The sequence below is a fragment of the Vicugna pacos genome, chromosome 24, assembly GCF_048564905.1.
Source record: "Vicugna pacos chromosome 24, VicPac4, whole genome shotgun sequence".
Classification (NCBI taxonomy): domain Eukaryota; kingdom Metazoa; phylum Chordata; class Mammalia; order Artiodactyla; family Camelidae; genus Vicugna; species Vicugna pacos.
In genome coordinates this window covers 9,531,196-9,557,803 of record NC_133010.1, presented here as the reverse complement: position 1 = coordinate 9,557,803, position 26,608 = coordinate 9,531,196, and the positions used below count along the sequence as shown (strand labels likewise).

The following is a 26,608-nucleotide window of genomic DNA, read 5'->3' as shown; positions in this document are numbered from 1 at the left end:
GGAGTCCAGCGCTTATGTTCTTCCCAGTACAAGGCCCGGAAAGACAAGTTGAATTGTTAAAGACCACGTAGCTAGTGAGAAGCAGGGCTGGAGCCCAATTCAGTTTTCTTTATTTCTTCCCAAGGAGGGTTTTTTTCCTTCCTAGCTTACATCTTTTCCCATCGAAGGCTGCCAGCTTCATTGCCTGGGAAGGACTCAGAGCTGGGCTACCTGCAGCCCAGCTCTACCAGTTACTACCCAGGTGACTGAGGGTAGGGGCTACTGACTGATGGTTCAGTACCGTGAGCTTTAGTGTTATCATATGCTACTTGACTCTGTCAGTTGGTCTACAGAACAGTTTGGTTGATTGCAAAGGTCAAATGAAATAGTGGTTGATGGAAAATTACTTTGAAAACTGGAAAACACTAAATAGCAGTAAGATATTATGCTTGTTAATACCAACGTTCGTGTATTCTGCCAACAGTCTGGTCACGAGTATAATTGATAGTAATAATTATTTGAAGTTGTTGTTTTTTTGTTGTTGTTGTTTAACCACCAAGCCCCAGGCCTCAACCTTTGAGAATATGATCCAGTTGGTCTGGTATCAGCTTGGAATGCAGGTTTTAAACCTCTCAGCTATTTTTGATTAAACAGGTTTATAAATCCCCAGTTTATGCAGTAACTGGATCATAGACTATCTGAGTATTTCCCATCTATATTTTCTTGAGCCTTATCTTCTGTAAGACCTATTTCTTTATCAAAAGTTTTATATATATATATATACACACATATGTGTGTGTGTGTGTGTGTGTGTATGTGTGTGTATATATATATATATATATAAATTTTTTTCCTTGCAAAACTTATAGAACCCAGATCAGGACTGAGTAGAATAGATGATCGAGTTGTATATATTGACTTGATTGAAACCCGTTTTAAGTAGATCCACTGCAAACTTCTGCAGAACAGTTTTGAAAAGAAACAGAGTTAAAGTTGCAAAGAGAACTCTTTATTGACATTGAAGAATTACCTTCCTGAATGGCACCCTCAAGGCATGGGTATAGATTAAATGACCTTTTAAGGTAATGACCCTTTAGAAAGGTTAGTCTTGATTCAAAGGCCAAATCCAGACAAGCAAATCATTTTGGAGAAAATCAAATCGCTGAATCCAGCCATCAAACTGAATATTCAGGAAACTAGCCTTTAAATGAGGTAGTATGCTTAGTGTTTCACTGAGGGTTTAACACGTGACCCGGCGTCTGACTGAGGTGCGGTATCATGGACCACAGATTCCGCAACCAAACCAGGGACTGAACCCTAGCATCACGATTCCGCAGTTGCGCAGACAGCCGCAAAGCTCCTGTGTCCTCTCAGCCTTTGCCTTCTCGTCTGTGCAACTGAGGGGATCCGAATTCCGCAAGGTAACAAGCACACACAAAGTGCATGCCGTAGCGCGTGGTGGGTATGGCGTACATGGCGGCTACTATTATTTTTAAACGTAACTAATCCACCCAGAACCATCTGTTTTCTCCATTTCCCCTGACGGTTGGAAGACATTGATGCAGTTACTGAGGCAGTGGAAGAGTGCATAACGCGCTGGGAAAAGGCTGACTTAATACGTGTGATTTAATTCCAGACAGTGTTTCTGAAAATCCCCCGACTTCTTTGTGAACATCCGTTCTCTCTCTGTTTAAAAACAAGGTGCCGAGCACTTCTTGTAGCATTTCGGCTGCTTGTTTTAGAAGGAGACATTGATAAGTTGGAGAGGATCCAAAAATGATAAAAGGATTAGAGGATATGACCTACAGAGAAAGATTATTCAAAGAACTTCATACATCCAGCCTAGAGCAATGATGACAGTGGGTGGGGGGTGTGATAACCGAACATAAATGCTGGAAATAGGTGAGGAATAAGGAAAGAAATTATTTCAGGTGATCAGAGTGTGGGCAAATTAGGATCGACGGCCTTAAACCAGAAAAACAAGCCCTTGTGTGAAGTATTCGTAGAAGAAACAAATCAACAGAGAGGTCAATTAATACCTTGATTATTTCACCTGGGAGGTGATTTTATACAGCTTTTTAAATGGCACCTCTGCAGTCTGATCCTTCCACAGAGTCAAACCTGAGGGCTGAGAAGGGAAAGTGTATTCCAGCTGCCCGTGTGTTTTTTTGCGGGGGTGGGGAGGAGCTAAGCCTTTAGACAAGGTATAAATCTCCAATGTGGGGGATCTATGTCCATTTTTTCTACTTTTTTCCTCCTTTCTCTAGTATAGTGAATAGATTAGTGACCTGCAAAATGATATGTCCTTTTCCGAAATCCCAGAACCTATGAATGTGACCTTAATTGGAAAAAGGGTATTTGTCTGTGTAATTAAGTTAAGGATCTTGAGATGAGGGAGATTATCTTGGATTAGCGGGATGTGCCTTAAATACAATAAGAGGTGCCCTTAGAAGATACAGAAGAGAAGACACGGGGACACATGAAGAGGAAGAAGCAATGTGACCAGGGTGATTGACAGAGATTAGAGCGAAGATGCCAAGGAAGCTAAGGGTTTCTGGGAGCAACTAGAAGCTGAAAGAGACAAGAAGTCTCCTCCCCTAAAACCTTCAGGGGGAGCACGTCCGTGCCAACACCTTGATTTCAGACTTCTGGCCTCTAGAACAATAAAATAATAAATTTATGTTGTTTCGAGTTACCAGGCTCATTGAATTTGTTATGAAAGCCCCAGGAAAGTAATAGGACCAGTTTGAAGAGGAGGATTCATTTTTCTTTTTAATGTAGAACTCCCATGACCTCTCAGCATCAGTCAGCCACACACACACACACACACACACGCATATACAGAGCTGATAGTTAACGCATGGAAAAAAGTCTTATAGGGTTCCTTGTGGTTCAAATATTAAGATTCAGTGAGGTATGCCTCTAAGTCACTAGTTCATTGTGGGAAACGGAGCTAGAAAAATACTGGGCAGGATGGAGGCCTGAGATTCTGACCTAGTCCAGGGTTGGCCATGGAAACTCAGTAAAGCAGTCATCACTGTGTCCAGAATTAAAGCTGTTGTCTGAATGTCAAGAAAGTACTCAAGACATATTTCAGGAAAAGAATAAGGAATAAAACCGACAGGGCGTTCATGAGGTGTTGGGCTCTGGGTCGGGTGCTTAACATAAAATTTATGAAAACTGTCATTTATCTACGTTGCCACTTAGAGCATCCTAGCTGCTCTCCTACAGACCGCATGTATGGGATTTTACTTGGTTCCATGGTATAATTAGTGCAATGAGTATTATCTCCATTTGAAGATGAGGAAAGTGAGGTTTAGAGAGATAAGTCATTTGCCCAAGATTCTACAACAAAGGAAAAGATCTCAGATTTGAACCAGATCTGTCTGATTCTGTAGCATATCCAGGTCTAAGATTAATGGGTAATGAGGGTCAGAAATGGAAGTCACCCATCTCCCTGCCATTTGCAAACGCAGTGCTCTTTCCTCAGCAGCTTCATTTCAAATTATAGAACAGTGGTGGGAGAGGACAGAAGTGCCGTGGTGGGTGATATAAATCCATACACTTTAATCAGGGCTAGGAGGCTGCCTGGATTTGGAAATAAAAAGTTCTAAACCAGAAGCAGTGGCTACAGGTGGGAGCAGAACATTCGGGTGTGGACACTGGAGAAAGGATGCTACTGATGGGTCTCTGAACACAGAGAGGCAGAGTTAGAGAAAAATCCAATAAAGCTAACAGATCTTCATTTTCATTTCCATGGATTCTCTTATTTGTAGGTTTATTACCATTTTCTTGTGTATCGAGTTAAGAAGGATGGACAGAGTGAACTTGAGGAGACATCGTGGGTGAAAAAGCTTTATTCCCCCCATACATCCCTAATGGGATGTTTTGTAATCTAAAAAATACAAACTACAAAATGCAGAATAGATAAACAAGATTATACTGTGTAGCACAGGGAAATATATACAGGATCTTGTGGTGGTTCACAGCAAAAAAAATGTGACAATGAATATATATATATATATATATGTTCATGTATAACTGAAAAATTGTGCTCTACACTGGAATTTGACACAACATTGTAAACTGACTATAACTCAATAAAATAATGTTAAAAATAAATAAATAAAAACGTTGGATATTAAAAAAAAATACAAGCTAGTGAATATAACAAAAAAGAAGCAGACTCATAGATACAGAGGACAAACTAGTGGCTACCAGTGGGGACAGGGTTGGGAGAGGGGAATACAAGGGTAGGAGATTAAGAGGCACAAACGACTACGTATAAAACAAGCTATCAGGAAAAACTGTACCATGCAGGGAACATAGCCAATATTTTATAATAACTATAAATGGAGTATAATCTTTAAAACTGAGAATCACTATTTGTACGCCTATAACATATAATATTGTACATCAACTAGACTTCAATAAAAAATAAATTATAAAAGACCTTGGTTTGAGGAAATGTTTCACCAGCGACAGCTCACCTTGCCACCCAGCTCAGACATTCTGGAACCATGCCCTCTGCCCACCGCTCAGAACACTGAACCACCTCGGCTATTGCTGCTGCCAGTTCCTACATCGCTTCCTTTGTTGGAAAGCAAAGCCTCTTGCTTGCCTTCCTGAGACCCCCGCCCTGTTCCTAACTCACTCAAATACTTTAATTATCTTGCATTTGGAGAGAGACTTTTTTTTTTCTCAGTCCCAAGCAACCTTCCACGGCTGACAGAAAGGCTCACCAGGCAGCTGACACAGGGACTATTACTTTGAGCAGATTCTAAATAATATCACTTTGCTGCCCTTCCGCTTTCAGTGAAATTATAGGACGCTTTCTTCCTTGTAGAACAATAGAGCTCAGCTCCCACACCAGGGGTCCTGATCAGATTCCATACCAATCTCCGAAGCCTGGGCATTAATGCAGTTATCATTGAGGATGTCAAATGAGGCACTTCCGGCCTCACTGTACCATTGGTCCATCTTGATGTGCCAGAAAAATGAGGAACAGAGCTGTAAACCCTGGTCTGTGTATGTATTGTATGTGTGTGTGTCAAACATTTTTATACGCATATATGTAGGTATATATATTGCATAAAGTATGTGTGTATAATCGCCTGCTAATTTGAAATGCATCCTGGGTAAATAAGAGCAATATTTATAGAAATGTGTGGTGACAGATCAGCTGTGAATCTCCACTGGGGGCTGATAAATTCTCATTACCTTCGTCTACCTGACAAATGAAATGACCTGCTAAGCAGCTGCTGAAAATTCAATCAGATACCTGCAAATAGCAAGTATCCCATGTGAAAAAAATGGACAGGTTTGGTGAGCATCTTGGACCAGAATCTCACAGAACGGAGAACGGACGAGAAGCTTCCTCTCTCCCTGGAATCTGCCAGGCGATTTGAGATGGTGGCCTTTTTAGTTGCTGTCACCACTTGGATGATTCAAGACACTCTAATTTTCTTCCCATTCCCAGTCCGCAGAGAAAACAATCCCTGTTTTGTTTTTTTTTAATTTTATTGAGTTACAGTCAGTTTACAATGTTGTGTCAATTTCTGGTGTACAGCAAAATTTCTCAGTCATACATGAATATACATATATTCATATTCTTTTTCACCATGAGCTACCAGAAGATCTTGTATATATTTCCCTGTGCCAAACAGTATATACTTGTTTATCTATTCTATATTTACCTGTCAGTTTCTACCAATCTTGAACTCCCAGTTTGTCCCTTCCCACCCCCCTCCCTACTGGCAACCGCAAGTTTGTATTCTATGTCTGTGAGTCTGTTCTGTTTTATATTTAAGTTCATTGTCTTCTTTTTTTTTTCCTTTATAGATAGTCCACATATGAGTGATCTCCTATGTTATTTTTCTTTCTCTTTCTGGCTTACTTCACTTAGAATGACATTCTCCAGGGACATCCATGTTGCTGCAAATGGCATTATGTTGTCGTTTTTATGGCTGAGTAGTATTCCATTGTATAAATATACCACAACTTTTTTATCCAGTCATCTGTTGATGAACATTTAGGCTGTTTCCATGTCTTGGCTACTGTAAATAGTGCTGCTATGAACATTGGGGTGCAGGTGTCTTTTTGAAGTAGGGTTCCTTCTGGATATATGCCCAGGAGTGGGGTTACCTGGCTTTTCCTAATCTTGATACTCCCATTGTTCTCTCTCCTAAGACTCTACCTAATGCACAGGATGAGAAGTGTCTGCACATGGAGCAGACATCGCCAATATGGAGAATGCACATCCAAGGTGGATGGATGTGACAATCTCCTGAGGGAGGAGTGGGAGGAAACTGTGACTATTGCCCATAATAGTTTGGCCTTATTCCTCTTAGTCTCTGAATTGTGAATGTTTTTTCAATGCTTATGACATATTAGTATAATTGTACACAGTATCATTATAAATGATAAATATTATATAGCTTTTATATTATATATTACCATATATAATAAACAATAAATATTATGTTATATCATTATCTATAATAGAAATATTAGGAGTACATGCTCAATTTTTTTTAAAGATAAGAATATGCAATTCAAAAAAAATTAAAAAGTCCTGTTCTACAGCAGTTCTTTTCAAACTTGGATATATACACCAAACATCTGGGGAATTCTGTGAAATGCATATGGTGATTCAGTAGGTCTGGGATGGGGTTAGGAAGTTTGCATTTTTCACAAACTCCCAGGTGAGGCTGGTGTTGCTAGACCTTGAATTACACTTAGAGTGGCAAAGCATAAGTATGATTTAATGGTCTCCTGAAAGTATTTCCTTCCCCACATATTTCTCCCTCTGGGAAAGCAGAGATTCTTGGAAACTCCTTCCATATTAAAACTTCTTTTCGGAGGGTGAAGGTACTGCTTTCTGTTTGTTGGCTTCATTTTGTCTGGTTTTAATTCAATTCTCCCTGGACAGGTAGAGATATATAGGTATACGGGGTTGAGATCCTCTGGAAATAAACTCTGAGACAATGACTGGCAAACATCAAATTTATTGGGGAGTGCTCTCAGGAGATAACAGCTGTGGGATATACATCAATCAGTCACTAGATAAGTCTCTGAGATGAGAAAGTACGCTTGCATGAGATGGTTCTCTTTAGCACTGGGGAATTCCAGGGGAGCTACTAAGCTGGGGGCTGTCAACAGCCAACAGTCCCAGCAGTGGAGGAATGAGCGCCTCTGTCTTAAAGGGTAGGGATCTGGGCAGTGTTATCACAGCATCCGCTACAATTTAGGCTAGTTAATCCCTTGTTACTGTCAGATGCACTGTGTGTAATAAGCTCCTCTTGGATTCTGATGGGTCTCTTTGCCCGTGGAAATGCAAAATCAAGCTTAGTGGGATGAGCTGGAGCTCCCATTAGTGCGGGTCTTAAATGGCCATGGATACTCACCAAAGTTAAGCCAAGTGACACCAAGACATTTTCCAAGTGTGTGTCCAACGCGTTCTATTCTGCATAGTGTAACAGCATTCCCATCGCTTCCTGGTAGGATGCATAACTTTCACTTTGCCTTCCTGCTGGTCTCGTGGAACAATGAAGCTGAGGTGATGGGGTGGGAGACGTAGCTTAAAGTTCAATGGTATTCATGCTTCCCCCCTTTCCCCCGTTAGAAGGCTTCTCTTTCCAGGGACTAGGACCTCTAATCTTGTAGAGCCCCCAGTTTTGGAGATGGGAAGCACACATTCCCCAAGTGAACCACTGAAGCTGATAGTCAGTGGGCCCCTCCTAGCTCTGTGTCTTGGGTGCCAGACCCATGATATAAACTGTTGGAATCCTTGATGTCTTATAAACAGTAGGGATCCTCGATGGGACCTGGAAGATGGCATGCCTTCCTCACAGGGTTATCACCACCAGGCTGGTGCCTTATTTACAGCTCATTCTAGGAGATTGGCATCATCTGGGTGGCGTGGAATACGATATGACCATCAGATCCCATTTGTGGTCATCTATGTGTTGCCACACCTTCTGTTCCAAAGAGGCTCCCTTGGTCCAGTACAGAGCTACTCAGGATACAGTCCTCTGTTGTACCAAAACCAAGTGGGAAGCAAGTTCTGAGATAAAAATGATGAATCAGGTCTACCAGGCAAGAAATGCAAGGTCATACTGGATATATTCCAATTCCAGGATTCCAGAAACCACCCTTATGAGAGACTAAAGGATGCAGAATTGGGTAGAGGATGAAGATAACTTTTATGCACACACAACAAAGGCAGTAGGACAATTTGATGAGAACTCCTGACCTGAAATGGCCTTTCGGAAGCCTTCCACATGGAGACAAGGCAGCCATTGTTTTATCTACTCATGTGACTCGGTCACTGAATGTGGGATGCTCTCAGGAAAGAGTGTGACCTCAGTAAAGGTGACTCTCTTCTGGTCAAAGCAATTCTCATAGAAGAGTTCACCTCTGAGCTGTCAGCTGCCAATATTCCCACAACCTGGAAGAAATAGTACTTTGCTCCTTAAAAGGAGAAGGTCTGGGCTGCATACCATAGAATCACAGCCTCCACTACAAAACGTATAGACATGTTTGCTTCCTGCTCTTCAGAGTGAATTATGATCAGTTCCTTTTCAATGAAGACAGATAAGTTTTCAGCAAAAGTTGCCAGGTCCGCTGTCACTATAGGATATAGTGGTAGAAAGCAAAACAACAGAAGATTTCCAAAGGTAGAAATCACTATAGCAGCACTATTTGCAACAGCCAAGGCATGGAAACAGCCTAAATGTCCATCGACAGATGACTGGATAAAGAAGATGTGGTATATTTATACAATGGAATACTATGCAGCCATAAAAATGTCAACATAACGCCATTTGCAGCAACATGGATGCTCCTGGAGAATGTCATTCTAAGTGAAGTAAGCCAGAAAGAGAAAGAAAAATACAATATGAGGTCTCTCATATGTGGAATCTGAAAAAAAAAAGAACATAAATACAAAACAGAAACAGACTCATAGACATAGAATACAAACTTGTGGTTGCCAAGAGGGCGGAGGGTGGGAAGGGACAGACTGGGGGTTCAAAATTTGTAGATACTGACAGGCATATGTAGAATAGATAAACAAGATTATACTGTATAGCACAGGGAAATATATACAAGATCTTGTAGCTCACAGCGAAAAAAAATGTGACAATGAATATATGTACGTTCATATATAACTGAAAAATTGTGCTCTACACTGGAATTTAACACAACATTGTAAAATGACTATAACTCAATAAAAAAATGTTTTAAAAAATCACTAATAGAGAAATCAGTGCAACTGAGAGGAGAAAGTGTGAAAGTCCTGAAGACTCCAGTAGCTAGTTCCCAATCTGACACCCATTTGGTGGGACCTCTTCCAAATGCCTGGCAAGGTCATCCTTATGCACCAGCTAGTGGTCCTGGGCTGGGCAGTGTGTGTGCCGCTCTGCAGAAGGATGCCAAGAGAGGGCGGCACTGAGAATTACAGAGTCTAACATCTACAGTCTGGTTTTACAGAGTGGACCCTGATAAAAAAAAGAAATTAATGAAAACTCAGAGTGGAGGCTTCGGTGCTCTATGGTGGTTAGGAACGCTGCCTGTCTTCGTCTAGTTCTCTGCCCAGCCTGACCAGTTTCTCACTGCCAATTAATCTTCATTAAGACACTGATGACAGCTTAACATTGTGCCCCTTTCCTAGGAATTTCTGCAAAAATAAGATCTTTCCTGTTTATCTTTCTAACTCTTTATTATACATTCAGACACGATCTCAGAGCAATTTCATGTGGTAGGTGGTGTCTTGTTTTTTTTCAGATGGAGTAAGATGTTATAGATACAGAAGTTACATTCTGTCTTTTCCTTCAAACTGCTGTGTGACTTTGTTTAAGTGAGTTATCCCCTCAAGGTCCTAGTTTTCTCACCCGTAATGTGGTAAAAATAAATGATCCAAATAATGAAATTAAAGATTTAACAACAATAATGTCCATCCTATAATTTGTACTTAATAATTTTCAGCTAGTATTTAAAACCATTTCTGGCTTTAAAGGTTTTTTTTTTTTAATGTACTTGGAGGCAAAATATACAATGTTGTTAAAATTGTGTCAACTGAGAACAAATGAATCTAGCACAATTGTGTTCATCAAATGCAGGAGTGTTTCTAACCACATATTATTATAATTATTTTGCCTGTTCATAAACGTTATATACATTTTTTCCTTTTCTTTTCATACATTTCAAGAAGCTAAAGTTTTCAGAGAGCTAAATGCCAGCTGAGTGGGTCCTTTCCCTCACTTAATATCCTCAGCTCCGTCACTGGGTAGAAGACATTTAACATTTCATGTTTCAATTTCTTTACCCACAAACTGGAGGCCATCACCCTGACCTGCATCATCAAAAAGCAATTTCTATTAGCAAACTAATGACTGTTGAGGCAGCTGTCAATGCCGAGCATCACTCATCTGCGATCGGGCTTCAATTGCCAAACAGACAGTGAGCCATCCCAGGAAGCCCCAGTGGGAACACAAGTTTAAGTTTTTCCTCTTTCTGGTTGCAAAGGAAAAGCACGGGTCAAAGAGAAGAGGGGAGGAGAGGAGATAAACCAGTTCAAGGTTGTACTTCCCTGACTTCATTCTTGCAATGTCGGCCTCACCCTTTATGACAAGGTCTGGGGAAGACGTAGTTTATGATGTGCTTCAAGTGTGATAAAGAAGCTGAGAGGTGAGCCCGGGAAGGGTTAGGTGTCCTTGAGGACCGGATGGGCTAGAGTACTCTGTGAGGATGGGTGTTATTAAATTGAATTATTATTATTAGCACTTAGACAATGTGGAGAGGAAACGAGGAGAAAGGAAAGCGAGCTAAATTAAAGCTGCGGATGGAGCACGTGGTGAGGGAACTCGGGGGGCTGCCGCTGACCTGTAAATACGGTACAGACGGCTCCGGGAGGGCTGCTTACGGAGCAGGCGTTCTTCAATCCTGCGAGAAGTGAGTTTTACCAGGAGTTTTGTTCTGACGGTTTGGAGGCAAGCCCACGTCTCTCCTGCGGTTTTACCGAGAAACGATGTCACTAAACAGGATGGCTAGTTGGCCCTTTGAGTGACCTCTGTTCGATTCAAAACGGATTTCTACCGTGTTCTCCTATATTTGTCCATATCATCGCACCTTGCACAGCACCTTTGTGCTTTTTCTGATCCAGTTTCTGTTCTCCCCCCCTTTCACGGGCCAGCTCTGCAAGTGCAGTCATAATTTTTATTGGTAGTAGTTGGCGTTTATGAAGCACTGACCATGTGCCAGGGACCGTGCTAAGCACTTACCCTTTATTACCTCGTTTTGTCTGCACATATGCCCTATGAGGTAGGTTTCATTGACCCTGCCTCCCATTCAAGGATCTGATCTTAGAGAGACGTAGCCATCTGACCCCTGGGCTCACAGTAAATGTCAGAAATGGGTCTCACTCCTGATTCTGTCTGACTCCAAATCTTGTGATTCCCAAATGTGACTGTTCTCCAGGAGGCCTGAGTAGATTCTTCTTATCTGCATTGACTTGCCAGCCCTACCGGCTGCTCTTCATTTCTGTGGATATGCCCAGGAGCACAGATCAAAGAAACAGAAGCTGAGAAGGACCATTACTACCCTGAGCAGAATTACCATCCTGAGGATTACCTTCTAGGTGATTCTGGTGAACAACAACAACAACAAAAAATTAATTAAACCACCAATGGGGTAGAACTTGAGTCCAGGAAAATAGGTATTTCGTACACACGGGGAAGTGCTGAGCAATTTTCCCATAAAGATACAAGACACAGAGAAAAAAATGTGACAATGAATATATATATATGTTCATGTATAACTGAAAAATTGCGCTGAACACTGGAATGTGACACAACATTGTAAAATGATTATAAATCAATAAAAAATGTTTAAATAGAAGGTACAAGATGATCTCTTTAGAGCATTGTTTATGTCCCATGGGGCACGTGCTGATGCTTACGTTTCTGTTTTTATATTATTTGACCCATCAGCAGCAATCAGCTATTAAAAGATCCCTTCTCTTCAAAATATCACTTTGTTTTTCCTTCAGCTTCCGCAGCGAGAACATACTGTCCTCTTACTAGGATTTTCTTTTACCTGATTAACCTCTGTCTCTCCAGGCTTCTGTGCCTCTTCTAGATCTTTCTCTCCTCATCTCTGTTCCCTCTTCGTGGGTGACCTGGGTGACCTTTGTTATCCTCAGAGCTCTGCTTTGCGTCTCTAAAATGACCTGCAAATCCTTCGTCTCTATCCCGGGCTTTCCCTAAACTCCAGACTAGGTTCTCCAACTGATGCTTAAAAATTCTACATAAATATGTAATAGCCGTCTCAAACTTTACCTGGCCAAAACAGAAAAAGGCAACTTCTAATTTTTCATGAAAAAAAAATTTCCCCCACCCCTTTGGGAGAAAGACGCCCCCATCTACTCAATTGTTCAAGTAGAGAATCGAGGGGTCCTCCTTGTTAACCTCTCTTTTACTCAGCCCACCACGGTCCCTCAAATGAGTCTCATCCATTGTTCCTCTGAAGTATTTTTCAAATTGGTTCACTCCTCGAAATATCCACTATCATTCGAAATCAAGAATTAACCATCTTTTCCCTGGACTCTCAAGACAAGCATCTACTGACCTCCTGCTTCTCCATATGTCCGTGTTCGAGTCATCCTCCCAAAAATGCCAGTACATGGACGTTTTAAAAGAGTAATTCAGATTATACCACTCATCTGCTCAAACTGTTCTCAGGATGCGCCATTCCGTTTGGGCAAACACTCACCCCCTGGCCCTTGCCCACAAAGCTCTTATCTCTGATCACTCCTCCCTTTCCCATTAAGGCTCAGTCATTTTGGTCCTTTTTTTCTTCCTTACACAACCCAAGCTCATTCTTGCCTTAGACCTATCTCCTCTACCTGGAATGTTACCCCTCATGGCCTTCACAGGGTGTGATATAGCTTCTTATTCCATTATCATCTTAAATGTCACCTCCCAGGGAAGCCAAAGTAGCTTTCAAGTCACCATGATATCAGTCTGTTTTATTTATCTCAATACCACATATCTTCATCCACAGTATTCATGTTTATTTTCCTTCTATGTCTTCCCTTCCAACTAGGACACTAATTTATGAAAAGAAGCCTTGTCCATTTTCATAATACTAGTGGTCAGAAAATGTCTAGTACATAGCAGACACTCAGTACATTTTGTTGCCAAAAAAAAAGGAAAAAAGGAAATAAAAGAAAAAAGGAACAAAAAGAGCGATTATCTATATCAGTGTACTGAGTACTTGGTGTCTAAAGAATGAATTTGAAATTTGACATAAGAATGTAAATGCAGTGATGACACTGTCACTGAAATTTAGTGAGTCCAGGCAAGTGATTAGAAGATGACACATGAAGGTTGTGCCTTAAAAGAAAAAAAGCTTTTTAAATGAAGGACAGGAGGAAATAGCGATGCAATCAAAGAAACATATTTCTGAACAGAAGTCTTCAAAACTTGTCTGATACAGTACAGTGAAAAGCACTTTGGTGATTAAGTTAAAAAAAAGGAAACAAAGTGACATCATTGTGAGAAGCTATTATACAGAAAATCATGAGAGAAAACATATGGTTATAGTTTTTCTAATACAGAGCACAAAAATGACACACAAAGAAGTTAAAATGCAGGGAGTGTGAGGTGGAGCAAGAGCTTTTCAAATATTTTCATATTTTTCTCAGCAAATATCATCCTTACAATTATTTAAGTAAGAAACCTGAGTATTGTACTTGACAATCTTCTCTCCCTAAAAATTTAAGTCAAATCAATCACTCAGTCCTCTTTGTAACCTGAATAAAATGGAGTTGCCCGAACAGTCCAGTTTCAGCAAGATTTTAATTTAAAAAAAACTTAGTCAACTTAAGTCTTTACTTAAATTTCTCAAAACCACACCAAGTCATGAAAAAATATTTTAAAAATCAACTTGTCTTTTGCACAAGATATGTGTATATATGTGCATGAGAGAGAGAAGAGAGAAAGGAAGAGATGGAGAGAAGGAGAAAGAAAGAGAGTGGGTGAGAGAAAGGGAGAGATTTGTGTGTGTGTGTGTGTGTGTGTGACACCCATGGTGCTCAACCTCAAAATCTTTCTTTCATCCCTCTCTCTTCAATTTGCCACATCCATGTGAACTCTTCTCTGCCTAACCATACTTTCTGTTTGTATTCTCCTTTCTTCTATCAATAGCTCTTTAGCCTACCCAATATAAATAAATAAAATCAAGCAGATCTCAGATCTCATCACTTCTCCTTCTTACTCACTTTCCAATAGTTGCTGTCCTCTCTGTCACCCTCTGTAACCCTACGGTCAACATATAAACTGTTCCATTACTGCCACTCTATCCACATCTTAGCATCATGCCTCCTCTGGCCTCTTGCAGTTGCTTCCCAGTAGATCTCTCTCGCATCTGTGTGTGCTCAGTCACCAAAGAAATATATATATTTTTTGGAATAAATCCATTCAAGACGTTTTCTTGCTTAAAATTCTTAAAATACCTTCCAATTATCATTAGAGTGAATGTCAAATGCTCTTACATAAGCTGAAAGGCCTTCCGTGGTATGACACCTTGCTACTTTTTGAGAATTTCTCATTCTTGTTCTGCAACTCATCCTTATTCTGTAATTGCATGAGTCTTCTATCAGTTCTAAAATATTCTGTGCTCCCTTCTGGACCTTCTCATAGCTAGCCCTTCATACTATGGTGTCCCCTTTCCCTTTTCCCGGCTAACTCTATTCATCCATCAGCTGGGTCAGCTCACATTTCCCTCAGATGAGCTTGGATCCTCTTACCAAATCTACTCATAGCGTAATTACCTTTTCCTCAAACCATTGATGACAACTGTAATTCATTGCACAAGTATCTGTGAAATATTTGTTTTTCTTCTTAGACTCTAAGCTAAGCTAGGGCAATGATATTGTCATTCTAGCACGCCCAAGGAATCGAATACACAGATATCACTTGTTGAATTACTGAATGAGAAAATCAGTGCATACATGAATCTATTCAAAATTCACATCTGCAAAAGGCACTGTATGGCATCTCCTGACTCTACTGGCTGATAAATTTGCCTTTCATGAGGATGAGAAAACAGTAAGATTCCATAATTGACTGTAATAAACAGGAAAACTTGATCGGTAGAATTGCAGTGACAGGAACCTTGGGGAAACATGATTATATCATCTTGGAAAAAACAACTTTGAGAAAGAAATATACACTGTTTAATAGATGACCTGGTTCCTCTGAGCTGTCTGGTGAAGGCATCACTAAGCATGTGATCCGTATGGACACCACATCCTACCATGTAGATTTCCCTGACTCCATCAGTATTCAGACTCTTGCCTCTTTCTCTGTGCCTCCTGTTTGTTACCAGTTGTGTCTCCAGAAACCTTCTGAGAGGTAGCAGTGATAAAAAAAAATTCACTTTTATGTTTCTCAGTTTCGTACTGATCCTACGTTCTCTATAGCAGTTATCATATTGGCTAATTTGTGTATATTTTTTCGGATGCTTGATATGTATATTCACTTTCTGGAAGAGAAAAATACTAGCTGATTACACATATTCTTACTTCCTGTCTGTATTTTCAACTCTCCCCAACTGGAGCAGAGTGACTAAAATGTGAATTATCTGATGAAGTCATGTTCTAAAGGACATGCATCAAAGATAGAAAGAGGGACATGCAAACAGATATGTGAAAGAGCCCCTTGTATCTTTAAGAAGCTCACTTGGAAAGTGAAAAGCCAGAACGAGGTGAAAATTAAGAACAAATACTGGATTCAGGTAAATGGTAATTTTTACTCTGTACAGAGCTGGAAGAAGAACATGGCTTAGGTTAGCTAAGGTACTGTTAAAAATGACAGCAAAGGCAGAATGATTCATTCAAATCTTCTTTCACTCCCATTCTATCTATCAAAGAGAATGATCTCCAAACTGTAAAGCATAAAACAAAATGCACAAAGAGCAGATTATGAAGGGAGATAGATGCCACGATCTTCAAATGGCATCTGACTGCTTTTAAAGAAGCTTAGTCTTGCGAGGATTCACTGGACCCACATCTTTTCCATCTGATATTTCCAATACTTAATAATTCTACTTCAGTAACCTAATACCATTTCTGCAACTCTGATCGGGGATGGTGTGCCAAAATACTGTCCAGTGGGAGTTTTTCTATGAGCCAAAACCTGAGACTGAATCTCTGATCCAGTGAGTAGCCCTTGACTGCTGTTCTTGGTAATTTGAATTTTATAGCATTTCTGGGCTCTATCCTTTGGTGGGAATCTCCTTCACATCAGCCTGGACAGTATGCATTATTGTCTGAAGTGTGACTGAAGATTAGAACATGTCCTTCCAGGCCACTGTATTTATCTTGCTCTGTTGAATGACCACAATTGACCTGCTCTCCTCAGCTATTTAGCACGTGCCCTGCTATGGCCCTTCCCCTGTTTGTAATGATCAAGCATCTTTGCTTCAACAGCCGATCTACATAACAACCCTAGATTGTGCGTATTCAAATGTCAAGTCCTAGGTCCGAGAACTCTCACCTTTGTGATAGTTGTGTCACAAGTATGGGAAACTTAACTTTTCCTAACAGGTTCTCAAGGTGCAGGGGATTCCTCTTCTTTATGGAAACAAAGCCTGGGTCCATCTTCATGTTTGTGAGTTTCATACTGACATTAGAGACTTGGTAAGGGTAACCATCTTGAATCCTGCTCCCCATCCCTTCAGCACAGGCATCCTCAATTTTCCTTCCTTCCTTCCTTCCTTTTTTCCTTTCTCCCTTCCTTCCTTCCCCTCCCTCCTTCCTTCCTTTCTTTCTGTCTCTCTCTTTCTTTCTTTTCTTCCTTCCTTCCTTCCTCCCTCTCTCCCTCCTTCCTTCCTTCCTTCCTTCCTTCCTTCCTTCCTTCCTTCCTTCCTTTCTTTCTTTCTTTCTTCCTTCCTTCCTTCCTTCCTTCCTTCCTTCCTTCCTTCCTTCCTTCCTTCCTTCCTTCCTTCCTTTCTTTCTTTCTTTCTTTCTTTCTTTCTTTCTTTCTTTCTTTCCTTTCTTTCTTAAGATTCCTCTCCTTCATGGTTTGTTTTTCAAACCTCAGTCTTCTTAGGCTCAGCCTGGTTACCTTTGAGCACGAGGTCCAGCATACCTGGCTACTAGGAAGGCATTTATTTGCATGTATCACTTGTAGAGAACAGGGAAAGCACTTTCTTACCCTCTACCAAAGCATCACTCACTCTAGTTAGTCATATATCATTGAAATGATCTATTTCATTCATAAAAATTTATCTTAAAGCAATAGAAGATAAGAAACTATTATTCTATGTTTTAGGAAAAAAGGTGACAATTATCACATAGTTGTTTAGTGACAGAACTCAAATTAAAATCCGAGTTTTGTCATTCTCTGTCAATTTTTTTTACTATATTCCAATATTTTCTTAATGTACCAAAGCATTATCTCTTTTTTACAAACACATGTGTTGTTACATTTCTAAACACACTATTGGTCCAATGTCCAATAGTTTTCAGAGAAAGGATATTAAATAAAGTTATGTGGTTTTTAATGGGAGATTTTACGCAGACTGTGTCATGCTTATGTGAATTACGAATCTCCAAGAGTGGGATTTAGTGTATGCAATAATTCTCAAATTCATAAAGAAGTACAGAATCCCTTTTTTCTGTCAGAGATCATCTTCTTACAGATCTCATTTTTAGAAAGGATGCCCGAATTTATTTCATAACATGAAGATTGTTCCTGAATTCATTCACACTTGCCAAGAGAACAGGTGTGAAGAAGAAACACAGCTAAAGCATCCTTCTCGGAGAGAGAAGCATGAAAGACAGCAGGGCAGGCCTAAGCACAGAGGGCGAAAAAGAGCAGGGAATGTTAATAGAGTTACTAGCCACACACAAAGTAATGATTTGCATGGATTATGTTTTCAAAACAGCAAGAACGAATGCTAGACATGAATACCTTCAAAACTCGGAGCAAATGTTTTCAACCTAGAATTCAGTAGCCAGTCCAAATGTCAGCTGCATTTGAGGACAAAGCGAAGACAAGCAAGGAGGAGAAATTTACCTCGCAGTCACCCTTTTGTGGGAAGCAACATGATGTGCTCTGGAAATGTGTAGTTAGTCAACCAAGACAGATTGAAATTTCACATCCAGGAAAGAATGTCATCATGCCAGGAGAGTATTTAAAAGAATTCCTTAGACTTGTAAAGAAAAAAACATTCTTCAAGAGAGAGGTCAAGTCTAGATTGTAGTAAGAATGGTCTGGTAGAAGAGTCCTCAGGGAACAGAAAGAGGTAACAGAATATCTGATATGGTAGAACATCCAGGAAAACTGTAGGGTTTATGTGTACCAGGTAGAGCAAGAGAGAAAAAGAAAGGCAAATAGAAAAGTGATGGAAAGCAAACTGTTGTAAAGAAAGGGAATGTGATTACTATATTATTTGGCTCAGCAGTGGATAATATTTGTATAATTATTATAATGTTAATATAATTCTGTTTTTAACTAAGTGAGGGACTTACTATTTTGTGTACATATAGAAGATAAGATGCCAATGTTGTGTGAGTAATAATGTCTAAAGTCAATACAAAATATTGCATTATCTACATAATACTTAGATGTACGGAGATGATTCCGAGAAGACATAGGGTGGTGGTACAGGAGGTACATTGGGGCATAGGACTGCCATTAAGAACTATTTGTGTTTTCACATCAAACTATGTATAAAACCAAAACCAAAACCAAAAAACCTCAGTGCTCTCTCTTTTCCAGGAAGCTTTCCATGATCCTGTTCATTTACTCTCCCCTAGAGTCAACCACAAAACACAGAAACCGATGAGTAACCATTTCTCACTTCTCCCAAGAATGGTACATAACTCCTACCATCCTATATTCATAGGAAAGACGTTAACTCATTAAATTTAATGGAAACCTCAGGCCATTATGGCGACACTCTTGCTGCAGAGGCGGAGGAAGTCTGTACTTGGGCTGTGTTAACACTTAACTCATTGTTTGGATGATCTCTGCAGAGCATCTCTTCCCAGTATATCCGCAGTGTGTTTATCGTTCTCCCTGTACTAACATTTTGCTTCCTAAGTTTCTGCTCCAAAGCCTGTTTCTTTCTCTAGCTTCCTTAAAGGCAGAACTCCACCCTATTTATCACTGTAATACCAGTGCCAAAACATTGTCTGATATTTAATATACAGCCCGTAGATCTTGATTTCATTTTGCTAATTAGTCCATGAATATCTCTTTTAGAAGACTGATGTGTCTTCACCAACATGGTGGGCAATCTAAAAAGCCAAGCGTCCAGCTTACCACTTGCCAGCTGAAGGCAGCTGGAAAAGTTTAAACTCATGGAGGCTTGTTTTCTCAGTTACTCAGTGGTGATAATAATACGTCAGCTAAATATCTCATGGGTTTGTTGCTAACATCTGGAGAGAAGATAAAGGAGGTGATGTTGAGTAACAATCTACACGGTACCTAGAAGCTGAGAGCTAAGAATCTCTTTCAACAAGTCTTATGGTCCTTCCTGCACAGCAAGGCTTGTTTTCCAAACACAGTGATGTTTGCAAGGATGTTTGGAGTTAACCAGAACTCCCAGCATGGAAGCCTCAAATAAAGTGAGGGAGGTAGGGGATTAAATAAAGTAATTCTGGGTACAGGAGTGAGCTTAAATGATGCCACCACATAAAGACATTCCTAAAAAGGCTTTCTGTCCCTGGGCCCTGCATATGCTGAATCTGCACTGCTGTCTTTGGATTTATTGACAAGATACCAGAAAAAGGTGAGCTGCAGACAGATCTACTGAAAGTTGGACAGCCCTATGTGCAAATAGCTCCCACTACAGGCCAGCAAAGTGAATAATCTGTGTGTGTGTGAATGCGTGTGTTGTATAAACAAACTTTACCCAAAATAATTTTCCAAAATCTGTTCATCTACTGACTTCTCCCCTCACCATCGGGGAACGAGAATTGAAAATATTTAAATACTGGCAGAGGGACGGGATCTGGGCGGCAAACCAATATTCTCCATTAAAGTCCGAGATTTAAAGATCCATTTATCAAAACCTTTGGTGTGTGCCCAAGTCTTCCTGAATTAATGCATGCATGCATGTGAAAATCAATGTTTCCTGCCCATATAAACACTGCAGCTCTGAATCAATCTCTCAAAGCCGAAGAGGGTTAAATATTTAAACAAGCTATGTATTGAAATACATTTTTAATGCCGTGAAGTCATTCTGATGAAAGATTACTCAGGAGCCTTCATTACTGAGTGTAGAGAGTAATGTGGTATAATCAGAACAGATGGCCCAGCTGTCTGTGGGCTCCGGCCCCCCTCAGGGTAGATTCAAATACCACTCCTAGAGTCAGCTGCTGGTAGCCAGTGGCCTGAATGGATGGCTGCCCGCACGCCACACGGCCCTACATGACAGCCCTGCTGGCTGCTGTCTCGAGGAACCTTTCCTTAAGGAGTCAAATGCTGATTTGATTTGATTTGATTTGATTTGATTTCTTTGTGAGCACTTCATGCTTTTGCCACTTGTTTCAAGCAGAGGCTTTTGTTCAGGAATCCAGAGCCGCCGGGCTGACCATTCGGCTGCCTGTTGTCTGGTTACTGCAGAGGCGCTTCCCAAAGCCTGCATGCGGTGCAATTTAAGGCTACCTATTTTATTATCTGTTTCTGATGAGGCGTTCAGAACCCGAGCTGTGGTGCTTATTCCCTTGATTCCTAGCTGTGTGGCTTTGGAAAACTTGCATGAATGCTCTAAGCCCGGTTATTCTTACACGTGAATATATATGTTCCTTTCCTTGGTAGCTTTCTCTCTGACCAGATTTTTGAGTCACGTGGTTGCAGAAAAGAATCGTAGAGAAAATTTTAGTGATAGAAAGGGGACTGGATTTAGAGCCGGGTGGAGGGATCTGGTCTCCAAACATTCCTTCAAACTCCCTTTGCTTCATTGAGTCTCAGTTTTACTGTCTCTAAAATAAGATGAAAATTCCTGTTCTATCTGCCTCTACAGAACATTTTGAGGAAACTGCTAAATTATTGAAAAGTATCTGTTAAAAGTAGACATTTCCATTGTAAACACTAGAGGTGGAAAAATGCGGGAGGGTCTGACACTGTGAGGAGGAGGGGTCTGAGGTGGCCCGCACAGTTGGTATGTTTCAGAGCATCTGCGTAATTTGTAAGTTAAGCTCCGCGTTGTCCCGTCTAAGTGACTCTGTTCATCATTGCTCTCCAAGCCCTGTTGTGAGAGGGAATATGTCACCCAAAGCAACCAACTGAGGCCAAATTGATTTGAGTACCAATCAGGTCAAGACTGAAAGCCACACGGGCTACTGAGAGATCATAAATGAGGCACATATATTATGGCTTTGCATTTGGATGAATGGAATGTAAAGGTAAATGTGATGATCGGTGAAAATCATTACATTCTTGAGCCAAATACTGACCCAGTTAGACATTTTTGAGGTTTCCCAATCTGCTGTTGGTGACAGGTATTCAGTAAAGAGTAACACTCTTCTCCTGGGAGAGAAAGGAAAGAACGCATGCAATTCTAAGTAGCCGCAATTTTCCGTGGGAAGCGCAAAGGAAAAAGTTGGAGAGGACTTAAAAGAACACTTGGCAGCTTTCACATGCAGCCTCCTTGTTGCAGCCCCGCTAATTCGATGAGGATCAAACCATCAACTGCAAGAGGAGCTGGAGCCAGACCTTTTGAGCCACAGACTGATAGCTGCCATTTTCATTAGGTAAAGCCTGTCATTCCTCTGCCTGCTTATTAGCTGTGGAAGCTGAGGGCTGTGTATGTACAGCAGGGGCAGACAGGTGCCAAGCCCTGAAGCCCTGCACTAGTTTGGCATATTTGGGGTCTCCAGTTTCATTATTTCTTTTTCCTGCAGACTAACTAGTTTCTGCCTCCCACTTACTAATTTCACTTCCACCCACGAAGCATTGCAGCTATACCATAGGCACCCAGCAGCATGTCCCTGCTGGCAATGCCACCAATTCATCCCTGCCCCTCGTGACTCACGACTGAACCAGTTGCTTTCCTGGTCAAGTCATATGATTCTTTCTGAAATTATAACAGTTAGGGGACATGCATGAATTTGATCCCTGGAGGTCAAGCCAGGAAGCTGATGTATGAATCCTCTGGAATCTTCCACACAATTTCTCGCTTCTTTCACTTTGTTTTCTCAGTTCTTTCCACCTAGAGTATCTATTTGCCACTCCCCTGGGATGTTTACATTTTTCCCATCCTTTCTGACCATAAGTAATCGTCATGGTTTCCAGGAGCATCTCCTAACCAGCTAGGCTAGCATGTTCTTTTACTCATCTGAACCATAATGCCACATGCTCTTTGAAACACTCCTTTGTCATATACAATGTAGTGTGACACTGTCAGGTGGGGATGCACCAGTGAATTAGCCATAGTTCCTAACTTCTGCCACCTAGTCAGTCTGTGTGACTTTGAGAAAGCAATTAATCTCTCTCATCCATCATGGGAATAATCTCCTCCACAAATTGCTGTGAAGACAAAATAAGAAGGTGTGTGAAATTCTTCTGTAAATTTTAAAGCACTACATAAACATAAGGTATGGATTTCATTTTGCTTACTTCCAATCATATTAGTTCTCAGTCATTTGTCCTGGTGTATAAAGATCAAGATATTTTTTGTTGGTTTTTAGCAGAGTGATTTGCACATAAAGATTGAATTGATTGATTTCTTTTTTTGCCTTCAGATTTATGATCCAAGGTCAAATAATATTTCAAAATCTTGGCAGTCCATGACTGAGGTTTTGAGTTTCCTTTCTCCTTAGTCCTTGCAAGTTCAGATGGAGTTGGACCATCGAGATGAGATTGTGGTCACTCAAACATGGAGGCTAGATGGGGCCGGGTTGCGGGGCTGTGTTCTCCATATAATCTCATTATACTTTTCTCATAACTTTCCGGTTTAGCAAAGGCACCTTGGCCAGCTGTTTTTCACCCACTTTTTATTTGATTTAACTGATTTTAAAGTCTGCTGGCCTCACTTTGGTATTAGAACTTTTAGCAAAAATATCTTCAGACAAATCGTAAAAAAGAATAACAAAAGTGAGCAGTAAGTGTTGACTGTATCTTTTTTACATTTTTAAAAAAGTATATTCAGATGTATTATTCTATATAATCTTTTAAGCTTGCTCATGAATCAGAACATTCCAAAACCTATTTTATAGATGAAAAATCCAAGGAAATTAGCTCCAGAATAATAATGTCTATACTTTTATTCCTCTTTATAGCAATAATGACTCTAAAGCTAATTTATTTGAAGAAGCAATTATAAAATCAGTTTTGCATATTATCTATCCAAATTACAACAGAGGATTTGATCTAGATATCTGTGTGAAGAAAGAAAAAAAATGGGGGAAAGTTACTCTCTCACCCCAAACTACAGAGGGCACTGCCATCGCATTTGCAGGCAGAATCAAGACTTGAGAAGGAGCTCAGGGCAGCTGCCAGAGGAGGAAATCTGAATGGATTACTAGTGGAAGACACCACACATAATGTCGTTCATGGTAAAGGAAGACATTCATAGGAAAGATACAAGAGAAAAAAAAATTTCTTATGAATGAAAAACAGAGAAATGAACAATAATTGGATACAGTTTTCGTATTTTCAATTTGTTTTAATTGGAAGAGTTCTTTTAGAGTTATTATGACATAGGCTCTTAAGAAAAACTCTGTTGTTATTCATAAATAGAAAACATAGGCAAGATGCATTGCTTTGGGAGGTACTCAATCTTTTCAAACTCTGACTTTTCTCAATTACTTCTTTAGTTGGACACTGATGCTCACGTGTCTGCAAATGATGTTGTCTTCTGAGCCTTGAAGAGGGTTGATGAATCAGCATTCCTTAAAAGGATGCTCGAGTGTGATCTCCAGGAGTTTGTTTGTTTTTGTTGTTGTTTGTTGTCTTAAACTGTTGTAACTCACTGTGCAGGTTATAATGGGTGGTTCACTTCAGGATGACTGTTGTCATAGCCACCTGAGTGACAGTAACTGATGTTACTTTGTGATCTCGGAGGTATAAAATATGGTGAGACCATGTCACTGTGGTTGTCCATGAATATATGGAAACAGGAAATAAATCTGTAGTCAAGAATTAGAAAGAGGCAGAAAACCAGGAGTCCCACACACAGAGCAAACAAGTGGAGGTCATTCCTGGGTCAGTTGTGGGACTGGAGATGATTTTTCTGTGCTCTCTTGGGCTGATGGCAGTGGTGGAAATGAGAGCATAAACTGGAAATGACTAGCTGCATTCAATAACGCAGGACCAGGTCTATTCTGTTATCTAGACACCAGACCTGCACAATTTCAATATGATTAGTCACAAAACAAGACGGTACTGTTTAGAGGTGATAGCTCTGAGCTCTAAATCAGGCATCAGGCATCCTGAGTGCCAGCCATGCTTCTGCCTCTAACTTGTGAGGCTTGATTCACTGATTGCTCTTTTCCTAACCTGAAAATGGAAAAGAACCCTGCCTGGCTCTCTTTCCTCCATCCAGGGATTACTACAGCTTCCATAGACAGTTATTTAATGGCTGCTACATACAAGATAGCCAAATGGATCTAACCTCATCTGGCTTTAACTATGATCTTGTAGTGGAGGGTTCTCATATGACACATGGGGAGTCTGAGACTTAAGTCTGTTTAGTCACCAGGTCTAGTTTAACTCACTAGGAAGCAGCAGAGATGGGATTAAAATACAGATCCCTTGAATCAAGTCCCGTTTTCTTTTATTATATCACATCAGATTCATTGAGAGCTTAAGCCAAAATGAAGAACTATAGGGGAGTGATGGGTTAACAATGTGGTCACTTTGTATTTGGAAAACTTTCTATCTCAGATTTCTTTTTTTTTAATTACTTGTTTTTTATTGAGTTATAGTCAGTTTACAATGTTGTGTCAAATTCCAGCGTAGAGCACAATTTTTCAGTTATACACGAACATACATATATTCATTGTTGCATTCTTTTTCGCTGTGAGCTACCACAAGATTTTAATTAAAGTCTTGTTTCTAGATAAGGAGCTGTACAAATTCTGCTTACTGAAGAATTTTATCTGTGCCCTTAGATTTTTTTTTTCATTGTCTCCCTCGCCTCGACTACCATCACTGCCAAACTCAGATGCTGAATGTTTTCTGAGAAACTTGGACTAAATAGGAATCAGATTGCAAGTCAGTCTCAACAATGCCATATTTAATAACACCTACAAGATAAAGGATACAGACACAGACAATCCAGACTGCATCAATGAGCATTCACAGATCTCTTATCACAAGGCCAGCATTGTGTTCTGCGATTTTACATTTGTTAGTTCATACCTGGCTATCTTGCCGATGAGAAAACTGAAGCTTGGCAAGGTCACCCAGTTTATCCAAATTTCCATAGCTAGGTCTTTTAATCCACTGCCCGTTCCACTTTTGCCATGCGATCCAAGTGCAGTGGAAATCAGGGACAGTGAAATTCCAATTCCCATTGTAACACTGCAGTTACCCAAGTTGCCTTGGCAGGGGATTTTCCATACAAGAGCATGCACAGGAATTTCAAGATGGCAGATAGGGGAGCAGGCTTTTTAATCTACTGACTATTCTACTTGTAAAGGACTCTAGCTGTGTTTTTTTTTTTCCCCTCCTGATCATCTAACCATTTTCCCAAGGAAAGAGGTTTCCGAATAAAATTTTAAAAAGCAAAACAAACAGCAACAAGATTTACATCTGCACAGACACAAACTCATTTGTAGGGGTTTAGTCTCCTTTGGAAACTGTTCTTTGATGACAAGCTAGACAATTCTCACCCTATTTTTTACCTAGAGCCTCCTTTCCATTTTGAGTGGCTTCTTTGGTCCCAGAGAAAGCTGTGCGTCACCCCCAAAGCTACCTTATTCAGACCAGCCTCTTTGAAGAGCTACGAAGGGCACTCATCAGCTCTCCTGGAGGACAGATGGATGCGTGGGTGAAGAGTCAACGCCCTGCCTCGTCTAAGCCTGACTACATGCAACACTGGGCTAGATCCTTTGAAGAGCATGGTGAACCTGGGGTCCTTGGGCTTTGACCTTGGAGAGCTTTATACTTACACAGGGAGGTCTTTTAAACCTAATGCGATGCAAATCTAGGCTCTAGTGTAGACTTGGAGAGCAAAGACGGAATGACCTTGAACAAAGAGAAAACTGGGTTACTATAAGAACTGAGAAGTAATCTGAATTCTCAGATTCTTTTTTCCATTATCATTTCCATTCGAAAATGTGCTTGTCAAAAGAGACCTCAAAGTGAGATGCTCTGCATCCTGTAGCCTCCCCAGTCATATTAAAGACCCCTGTCTTTGAGTTTTTTACATTTTTTCCATTCTCCTTTTCTTCCTAATGCATTCCTTTTTCCTTCCACTACTCCCGGGCTTTTTCTGCTTCTTTCCCCCATATTTTTCCTACCTCCAAGGTCTCTGACATATTCTCTCCTACTGTATCCTGTCTTTCTCATGACTGCTTTGTCTCCCTTTAATCATCTCTCTTCTCCTCTGATGCGGCTTTGTCAGTGCTGAAATAAGGAATACACCCAAAGGACTTCTGAATTCAGGG

General features: G+C 40.5%; 1 long non-coding RNA gene across 1 annotated transcript in view; it reads left to right on the top strand.

The window, feature by feature from the left end:
• LOC140688878 (uncharacterized) overlaps positions 1-26,367 on the top strand; it is a 37,062-nt gene extending 10,695 nt beyond the window's left edge. Inside the window, exons 3-4 of the long non-coding RNA XR_012063723.1 lie at positions 21,655-21,748; positions 25,848-26,367. This is a non-coding gene — a long non-coding RNA (uncharacterized lncRNA). The remainder of the gene's footprint in view (positions 1-21,654; positions 21,749-25,847) is intronic.
• Positions 26,368-26,608: the final 241 nt, after the last annotated feature.